This window comes from Hyla sarda, chromosome 2 (assembly GCF_029499605.1).
Source record: "Hyla sarda isolate aHylSar1 chromosome 2, aHylSar1.hap1, whole genome shotgun sequence".
In the NCBI taxonomy this organism is placed as follows: domain Eukaryota; kingdom Metazoa; phylum Chordata; class Amphibia; order Anura; family Hylidae; genus Hyla; species Hyla sarda.
Genome location: NC_079190.1, coordinates 14,984,487 through 14,993,510, shown reverse-complemented (window position 1 = coordinate 14,993,510; position 9,024 = coordinate 14,984,487). Strand labels below are relative to the sequence as shown.

The following is a 9,024-nucleotide window of genomic DNA, read 5'->3' as shown; positions in this document are numbered from 1 at the left end:
TCCCTCAATCACTGATGACATCATCAGGAAGGATAACGGAAAGTAGACAGATCATTCTTCAGAAAAACCTTCCAATATACATATATATATATATATATACTGTATATCAGTGGTCTCCAAACTGTGGACCTCCAGATGTTGCGAAACTACAACTCCCAGCATGCACGGACAGCCGTAGGCTGTCCGTGCATGCTGGGAGTTGTAGTTTCGCAACATCTGGAGGTGCACAGTTTGGAGACCACTACCTACAGCTGTCCAGGGATGCTGGGAGTTGTGGGTTTGCAACATCTGGAGGTACACAGTTTGGAGACCACTGCTGTGTGTATATATATATATATATATATATATATATATATATAATTTTTTATTTTTGTATTAATTTTTTTTAATTCGGGATGTAAATGCTATGACCTTGGATAGATCAGTCAGCACAGAGAACAGTAAGGCTGTGTTCACACGTTCAGGTTTTTAATTGGTTTTTAAGACGTTCAGAAGTTCTGGGGAGTAATGCGTGTAACTGGGCCCCTAATTTTGATGCGTTATTTATAGAACTAGTCTCCTCATATAGGGCAGGTTCGCACCCCCTCTGCAGAACATGTGATGCCCACATCCGGGGATCCATCCGCAGGGAACCTGTGCTGCATCCATTGGTTTGTATGGCAGAAAGTAAAGTGTCATTCCGTTGTGAGGCCACTAGATGTCCTCGGAGAGCTCAGTGTCCCGGGAAAAGGGGCGGGATGTGACGTCACGGAGAGTTTCGCCTGATAAGTGGCTGGTGGAGTGTGAGGTGCTGTATACCGGGGACAGAGCTGTACGGCTGTATACTGAGCGGAGCCGCTGCCGGGGGACTCCATCACACAGGGGACGGTGTTTAGGGTGAGTGCTGGGATTACACTGTGGTTCATGTTGGAGGGGGGGGGGGGGGGGGTCATTTGTTACTACTCAATAGTGGAAGTGGTCCTGGACTGTGCATGGGACTGCTGGACCGGGAGGGAAGGGTTAATTCTGCAGTTCAGTTCTTTAGATAAAGTTAGAAGTGATAGTCTGCAGAGGAAGGGACATGGGGGCTCAGTGAGTGAAAGTCTGCAGAGGAAGGGACACGGGGGCTCAGTAAGTGATGGTCTGCAGAGAAGGGACATGGGGGCTCAGTGAGTGATGGTCTGCAGAGGAAGGGACAGGGGGGCTCAGTGAGTGATGGTCTGCAGAGGAAGGGACAGGGGGGCTCAGTGAGTGATGGTCTGCAGAGGAAGGGACAGGGGGGCTCAGTGAGTGATGGTCTGCAGAGGAAGGGACAGGGGGGCTCTGTGAGTGATGGTCTGCAGAGAAGGGACAGGGGGCTCAGTGAGTGATGGTCTGCAGAGGAAGGGACAGGGGGCTCTGTGAGTGATGGTCTGCAGAGGAAGGGACATGGGGGCTCAGTGAGTGATGGTCTGCAGAGAAGGGACAAGGGGGCTCAGTGAGTGATGGTCTGCAGAGGAAGGGACAGGGGGGCTCAGTGAGTGATGGTCTGCAGAGGAAGGGACAGGGGGGCTCAGTGAGTGATGGTCTGCAGAGGAAGGGACAGGGGGGCTCAGTGAGTGATGGTCTGCAGAGGAAGGGACAGGGGGGCTCAGTGAGTGATGGTCTGCAGAGAAGGGACATGGGGGCTCAGTGAGTGATGGTCTGCAGAGGAAGGGACAAGGGGGCTCAGTGAGTGATGGTCTGCAGAGGAAGGGACAAGGGGGCTCAGTGAGTGATGGTCTGCAGAGAAGGGACACGGGGGCTCAGTGAGTGATGGTCTGCAGAGGAAGGGACACGGGGGCTCAGTGAGTGATGGTCTGCAGAGAAGGGACAAGGGGGCTCAGTGAGTGATGGTCTGCAGAGAAGGGACAGGGGGCTCAGTAAGTGATGGTCTGCAGAGGAAGGGACAAGGGGGCTCGGTGAGTGATGGTCTGCAGAGGAAGGGACAAGGGGGCTCGGTGAGTGGTCTGCAGAGGAAGGGACAAGGGGGCTCAGTGAGTGATGGTCTGTAGAGGAAGGGACGGGGGGGCTCAGTGAGTGATGGTCTGCAGAGGAAGGGACAGGGGGGCTCAGTGAGTGATGGTCTGCAGAGAAGGGACAGGGGGGCTCAGTGAGTGATGGTCTGCAGAGAAGGGACAAGGGGGCTCAGTGAGTGATGGTCTGCAGAGAAGGGACAAGGGGGCTCAGTGAGTGATGGTCTGCAGAGGAAGGGACAAGGGGGCTCAGTGAGTGATGGTCTGCAGAGGAAGGGACATGGGGGCTCAGTGAGTGATGGTCTGCAGAGGAAGGGACATGGGGGCTCAGTGAGTGATGGTCTGCAGAGAAGGGACAAGGGGGCTCAGTGAGTGATGGTCTGCAGAGGAAGGGACAGGGGGGCTCAGTGAGTGATGGTCTGCAGAGAAGGGACAGGGGGGCTCAGTGAGTGATGGTCTGCAGAGAAGGGACAGGGGGGCTCTGTGAGTGATGGTCTGCAGAGGAAGGGACAAGGGGGCTCAGTGAGTGATGGTCTGCAGAGGAAGGGACACGGGGGCCAGTGAGTGATGGTCTGCAGAGGAAGGGACATGGGGGCTCAGTGAGTGATGGTCTGCAGAGGAAGGGACATGGGGGCTCAGTGAGTGATGGTCTGCAGAGGAAGGGACATGGGGGCTCAGTGAGTGATGGTCTGCAGAGGAAGGGACATGGGGGCTCAGTGAGTGATGGTCTGCAGAGGAAGGGACATGGGGGCTCAGTGAGTGATGGTCTGCAGAGGAAGGGACATGGGGGCTCAGTGAGTGATGGTCTGCAGAGGAAGGGACAAGGGGGCTCAGTGAGTGATGGTCTGCAGAGGAAGGGACATGGGGGCTCAGTGAGTGATGGTCTGCAGAGAAGGGACATGGGAGCTCAGTGAGTGATGGTCTGCAGAGAAGGGGCAAGGGGGCTCAGTGAGTGATGGTCTGCTGAGGAAGGGACAGGGGGGGGGGCTCAGTGAGTGATGGTCTGCAGATGATGGGACAAGTGGGCTCAGTGAGTGATGGTCTGCAGAGGAAGGGACAAGGGGGCTCAGTGAGTGATGGTCTGCAGAGGAAGCGACAGGGGGGTATTCAGTGAGTGATGGTCTGTAGAGGAGGAATGGGGGGGGGGTACTCGGTTGTGATGGTCTGCAGAGGATGAATAGGGGGGGCTCAGTGAGTGATGGTCTGCAGAGTTAGGGACATGAGGGGAGACTTGGTAGTGATGGTCTGCAGGTTGAGGGTAAAGGGAACACCTGTCCTGCTCATCCCCCCCCTGCAGACCATCACTCACTGTTTTTTTTTTTTTTTTTTTTACTTGTCCCTTACTTTGCAGTCATGATCTGCAGAGAGAAGATGATTGAAGGAATCATGATTTTTGCAGGGGAAAGGATAAGACTGTAGGATAAGATGATCTGCAGAATTGGTGGTTGAATGTTGCTCTGCAGGATGGCGGGCTGGGTGCTCTGCAGGATGGCGGGCTGGGTGCTCTGCAGGATGGCGGGCTGGGTGCTCTGCAGGATGGCGGGCTGGGTGCTCTGCAGGATGGCGGGCTGGGTGCTCTGCAGCGGTGTGCTGCGCGGTGAGGATGCCCTGCCTGACATTGGAGCTATGCAGCTCCTGGTCCCTGTCCCTGTATATACATATAATGGAGGAGTCCTGGATATGATGGAATACAGAGACTTCCGGACTCTTATTAGTTACAAAGTGACACAATGTATCACTCCAAGGCTGTGTAACAAAATATACAGTATATACCCTACCGTCCATAAAAAAAAATGTGAAGTCTGCTGGGTGTAGTAGTTCCACAGCCATGGGAACTTCAGAAAAAAAAAAAAACAGTTTGTCCTACCTCCTGTAGGTCTCACAGGGGGGAGGGTACCCCCCCCCCCCCCCATACCCCTGCTAAAAACTGCTCATCCCCTCTGAATGGGAAAATACTGTAACCTGAGATGTAGCAGGTTCCTGTATAATGAGATTCTCACAAGTACCGGGAGGGGGTGCGGAGATTTACTGCCGTCTCGGTGGCTTCTTATTTATTTATTATTTTTCTGTAGAATGTAAGGTTTTGTTATACACACTTTTTATTATTTTTAATGTTAATTTTAATGTGTTAATAGAATATAATTTTATTTTTATTTGTTTTTACTTTTCCTCTACATTATATAATATATATATATATATATATAAATAAATTTTTTTTTTTTTTTTTCTCTAAGTGGATAAGGGGGGTTAGAAGAGGGAATCCCCTGGTAATGCAGGTCACAGTGGGCACCGGCTGGCATCCCCTGCTGTCATGGGCTGTGCGGGTGATGGCAGGCGGCCTCTATTGCAGTGATTCCCAACCAGGGTGCCTCCAGATGTTGCAAAACTACAACTCCCAGCATGCCCGGACAGCCGAAGGCTGTCCGGGCATGCTGAGAGTTGTAGTTTTGCAACATCTGGAGGCACCCTGGTTGGGAAACACTGCTCTATTGTATCGTCTGGCATACCCGGCTCGCCTGCGGCAGGGGATGTACAGTCTGCCATCTGTCTTAAACGTTTATTGTATAGTCTCTTTATGGCAGGAAAATAATCTTATTTTATTTTTATTTTTTTAAGCTGCTTTAAACAATGTAAATCTAGAAGGGTTTATCTATAGGGGGCTACAGCCTTCCAAAAAAACCAACCTAGTCCAGTGCCAGAGGCTGTCCGGGCATGCTGGGAGTTGTAGTTTTGTGACAGCCGGAGGCCCCCTGGCAGGTATTATACAGATTTTACCCCCTTTGGGTCAATCAGTCTCTGTTTTCGATAATGAATGTGGATCAGATCGATCGTCTGGTGAGACTGGTGTTTTTTGTCTTCGTCCCTCTTTACTAGGAGGATCCCCCTGTGATTTATGCTTTTGCTGTGTCTTTTAGAAATATCTCGCTATAGATTCCATGTGTACGTGTGAGGACATTACCCAGAACCCCCTGCTTCACGTTCTTCCAAAGCCTCATTAACCTAATGTGCTGTACTGTGCCTCTGAGATGTAAAGAAACAATTGTGCAGCATTATGGAGGGATTCTGCCTTAGAAGCTTTAAAGGGGTACTCCGGAGAAAACCTTTTTTTCTTTTAAATCAACTGGTGGCAGAAAGTTAAACATATTTGTAAATTGCTTCTATTAAAAAATCTTAATCCTTCCAGTACTTATTAGCTGCTGAATGCTACAGAGGAAATTCCTTTCTTTTTGGAACACTGATGATATCACGAGCACAGTGCTCTCTGCTGACGTCTCTGTCCATTTTAGCAACCATGCATAGCAGATGTATGCTAAGGGCAGCATGGTGGCTCAGTGGTTAGCACTGCTGCCTTGCAGTGCTGGGGACTTGGGTTCAAATCCCACTGAGGACAACAATAAATAAAGCGTTATTATTATTATTATAATAACGTCAGCTGAACTGTGGTTGTGATTTCATCAGAGAGCATTCCAAAAAGAAAATAATTTCCTCTGTAGTATTCAGCAGCTAATAAGTACAGGAAGGATTAAGATTTTTTAATAGAAGTAATTTACAAATCTGTTTAACTTTCTGGCACCAGTTGATTTAAAAAAAATAAAAATAAAAAATTATATATATATCTCTCTCGTGCAGTGGTGCTCTTATCAAGGAAATCCACAGCAATGAATGAGAGACAAAGATAATGCACTCACCGCTGGTCACGATGCGAAAGTTCAAACGTGTCTCCAACAGAGGAAACAAGAGGTTGTCCAGCGAGGTAATGGTGCCAAAATCTTCTTTAAAAGCCAGCAAACAGGATATAAGTGACGCATTTCAGGTGTCCATCTGCACCCTTAGTCGTACATGTACGGGCCAGAGGAAGTGCCTTAGAGCGCAAAACTAGTTGCCGCCCCTCCGTCACTCCCCCGCCTCACCTGATCCATCCGCGCTCCCTGTGTACCTGTCCTGTCTACTGAAGCTATTGTATTCTGTTGGAATAAAGTTTGAACTTTCGAATAGTGACCAGCGGTGAGTGCATTATCGTTGTCTCTCATTCATTGCTGTGGATTTTTATCTATATAGACCCCTCAACTGGCTGACCATCTGTGTAGGCCTCCCAACCCACCAACGTTCTATGTAGGCCTCCCAACTAGTAGGTCCTGTGTTGGCCTCCCAACTAGTAGGTCCTGTGTGGGCCTCCCAACTAGTAGGTCCTGTGTGGGCCTCCCAACTAGTAGGTCCTGTGTGGGCCTCCCAACTAGTAGGTCCTGTGTGGGCCTCCCAACTAGTAGGTCCTGTGTGGGCCTCCCAACTAGTAGGTCCTGTGTGGGCCTCCCAACTAGTAGGTCCTGTGTGGGCCTCCCAACTAGTAGGTCCTGTGTGGGCCTCCCAACTAGTAGGTCCTGTGTGGGCCTCCCAACTAGTAGGTCCTGTGTGGGCCTCCCAACTAGTAGGTCCTGTGTGGGCCTCCCAACTAGTAGGTCCTGTGTGGGCCTCCCAACTAGTAGGTCCTGTGTGGGCCTCCCAACTAGTAGGTCCTGTGTGGGCCTCCCAACTAGTAGGTCCTGTGTGGGCCTCCCAACTAGTAGGTCCTGTGTGGGCCTCCCAACTAGTAGGTCCTGTGTGGGCCTCCCAACTAGTAGGTTCTGTGTGGGCCTCCCAACTAGTAGGTTCTGTGTGGGCCTCCCAACTAGTAGGTTCTGTGTGGGCCTCCCAACTAGTAGGTTCTGTGTGGGCCTCCCAACTAGTAGGTTCTGTGTGGGCCTCCCAACTAGTAGGTCCTGTGTGGGCCTCCCAACCCACCAACGTTCTATGTAGGCCTCCCAACTAGTAGGTCCTGTGTGGGCCTCCCAACTAGTAGGTCCTGTGTGGGCCTCCCAACTAGTAGGTCCTGTGTGGGCCTCCCAACTAGTAGGTCCTGTGTGGGCCTCCCAACTAGTAGGTCCTGTGTGGGCCTCCCAACTAGTAGGTCCTGTGTGGGCCTCCCAACTAGTAGGTCCTGTGTGGGCCTCCCAACTAGTAGGTCCTGTGTGGGCCTCCCAACTAGTAGGTCCTGTGTGGGCCTCCCAACTAGTAGGTCCTGTGTGGGCCTCCCAACTAGTAGGTCCTGTGTGGGCCTCCCAACTAGTAGGTTCTGTGTGGGCCTTCCAAAACACCAGCGTCCTGCGTGGGCCTCCCAACTGGTAGGTCCTGCGTGGGCCTCCCAACAGGCTGACTATGTAGAGTGGCCGACTGTATGTTGGCTTTGGATTTCAACACCTAATGTTCTTTTTCTGGGGAATATGAACATAGTGTTCGACCAACAAGTGTGGGACACCCCACTATCCAAATGAATGGGCCAAACATGATGTGGACAGTAGCTCGGATACTCCAGTTCAGTCATGCACGGTCTCCGGACTTGAGCTTCTAGTGTAGTTCAGTAACTTCTCTTGATACGCGGATGTGGTGCTGAGCTGCTGTTTCCAGGCCTCTCATGTGAGAAGCTGCTCGATGTGCTCATACTCTCTTGTTACCGTCTTCCCCTTTTTTTTTTTTTTCCCCCTCAATTGTGGTAAAAATAACTTACAAAAACCGACCTCTCTCTGTGATATCCGGAAGTTGTACTACTTTTCCGTGATCCTTCCAGATCAGCAGTGTTGTCTTCCTCCACATGTGAGGTCAACCTTGTGTTTGGTTGTTTTTATTGGCGGCCTCTGCGGCCGTGACCACAAAACTCAGCATCCGTATAACTTCCTGTTGACTTGGCTGCATCTACCTCTTTATTAGTCCTTTTATAATGTGCCGCCAGATGTCGGAACACATGATCATGCTGTAATATTTGGCCCTGGTTCCCTTTGCCGAAGGGAGAGATTGATGGGGTTTACCAAAAAGAGGAGCAAGGGTCAAAGTGTTGCTAGGCTGTAGCATGCATGCCTGCTCTCTCCCCTCCCCTGCTTGATGGATGTACAGGCCTCTGCTTCCAGCACTGTACATCAATCAGCCAAGGTGGGGAGGAGCTAAGGCTCAGCAACACCTCTTTGACACCTAAAGGGGTACTCCGGTAGAAAACTTATTATTATTATTATTATTATTATTATTTTTTAAATCAACTGGTTCCAGAAAGATAAACAGATTTGTAAATGATTTCTATTTAAAACCTAATCCTTCCAGTATGTATCAGCTGCTGTTTACTACAGAGGAAGTTGTGTAGTCCTTTCCTGTCTAACCACAGTGTTCTCTGCTGACACCTCTGTCCATGTCAGGAACTGTCCAGAGTAGGAGCAAATCCCCATAGCATACGTCTTCTACGCTGGACAGCGGTGTCAGCAGAGAGCACTTTGGTCAGACAGGAAAGAACTACACAATTTCCTCTGTAGTATATAGCAGCTGATAAGTACTGGAAGGATTAAGATTTTTAAACAGAAGTTATTTACAAATCTGACCTTTCTGGCACCAATTGATTTAAATAAATAAATAAGTGTTCCACCAGAGTACCTCCAGCTGTTGCAATACTACAACTCCCAGCATGCCCGGACAGCCGTTGGCTGTCCGGGCAAGCTGGGGGTTGTAGTTTTGCAACTCCCTATGTGGAGTTTCCCCCCTCTCTGGCCTCTAAGGGTGAATATTTTAGGCCTTGCATGGGCTCTGATTCATGGCGGGGGAAGGAGGACCGGGAGGGGGTCCAGCCGATCCTCCATTTATGTTGGTAATGAAGGAGATGATCCCCTCCCAGGCCGCATATTAACAATGGAGGAGGGGGCAGTACTATGACAAATACAATAGAAAGGGTGTCTTCTGTCCCAGGGATGTGACTAACCTCCATTACCCCAGCCTGGGAGGTGACATTAACCCTTACTGGCCACACTCTCAATGGGCTTGTATGTTGCCTTAGGCCCTTGATCAGTCACATTCATCTAAGTGTCTTATACTGAGCTGTATCCAATTTACAACAGAGTGAAAACCTGTACATAGCTGATAAGTGATTGTATCCAGTCTAGACAATGCTCTGTGAGCTAAACATCCTGGACCCCAGACTGATACATTGTACATAGCTAGTCCTGCTCTCAGCTGAGAAGTGATACAATTGTATCCAGTC

At 50.1% G+C, this 9,024-nt stretch overlaps 1 protein-coding gene across 2 annotated transcripts in view; it reads left to right on the top strand.

The window, feature by feature from the left end:
* Positions 1–547: 547 nt before the first annotated feature.
* RELT (RELT TNF receptor) overlaps positions 548–9,024 on the top strand; it is a 46,049-nt gene continuing 37,572 nt past the window's right edge. For both annotated transcript variants that reach the window (XR_008889440.1, XM_056561219.1), the window contains exon 1: positions 548–876. The gene's annotated coding sequence lies outside the window, so the exon portion shown is untranslated. The remainder of the gene's footprint in view (positions 877–9,024) is intronic.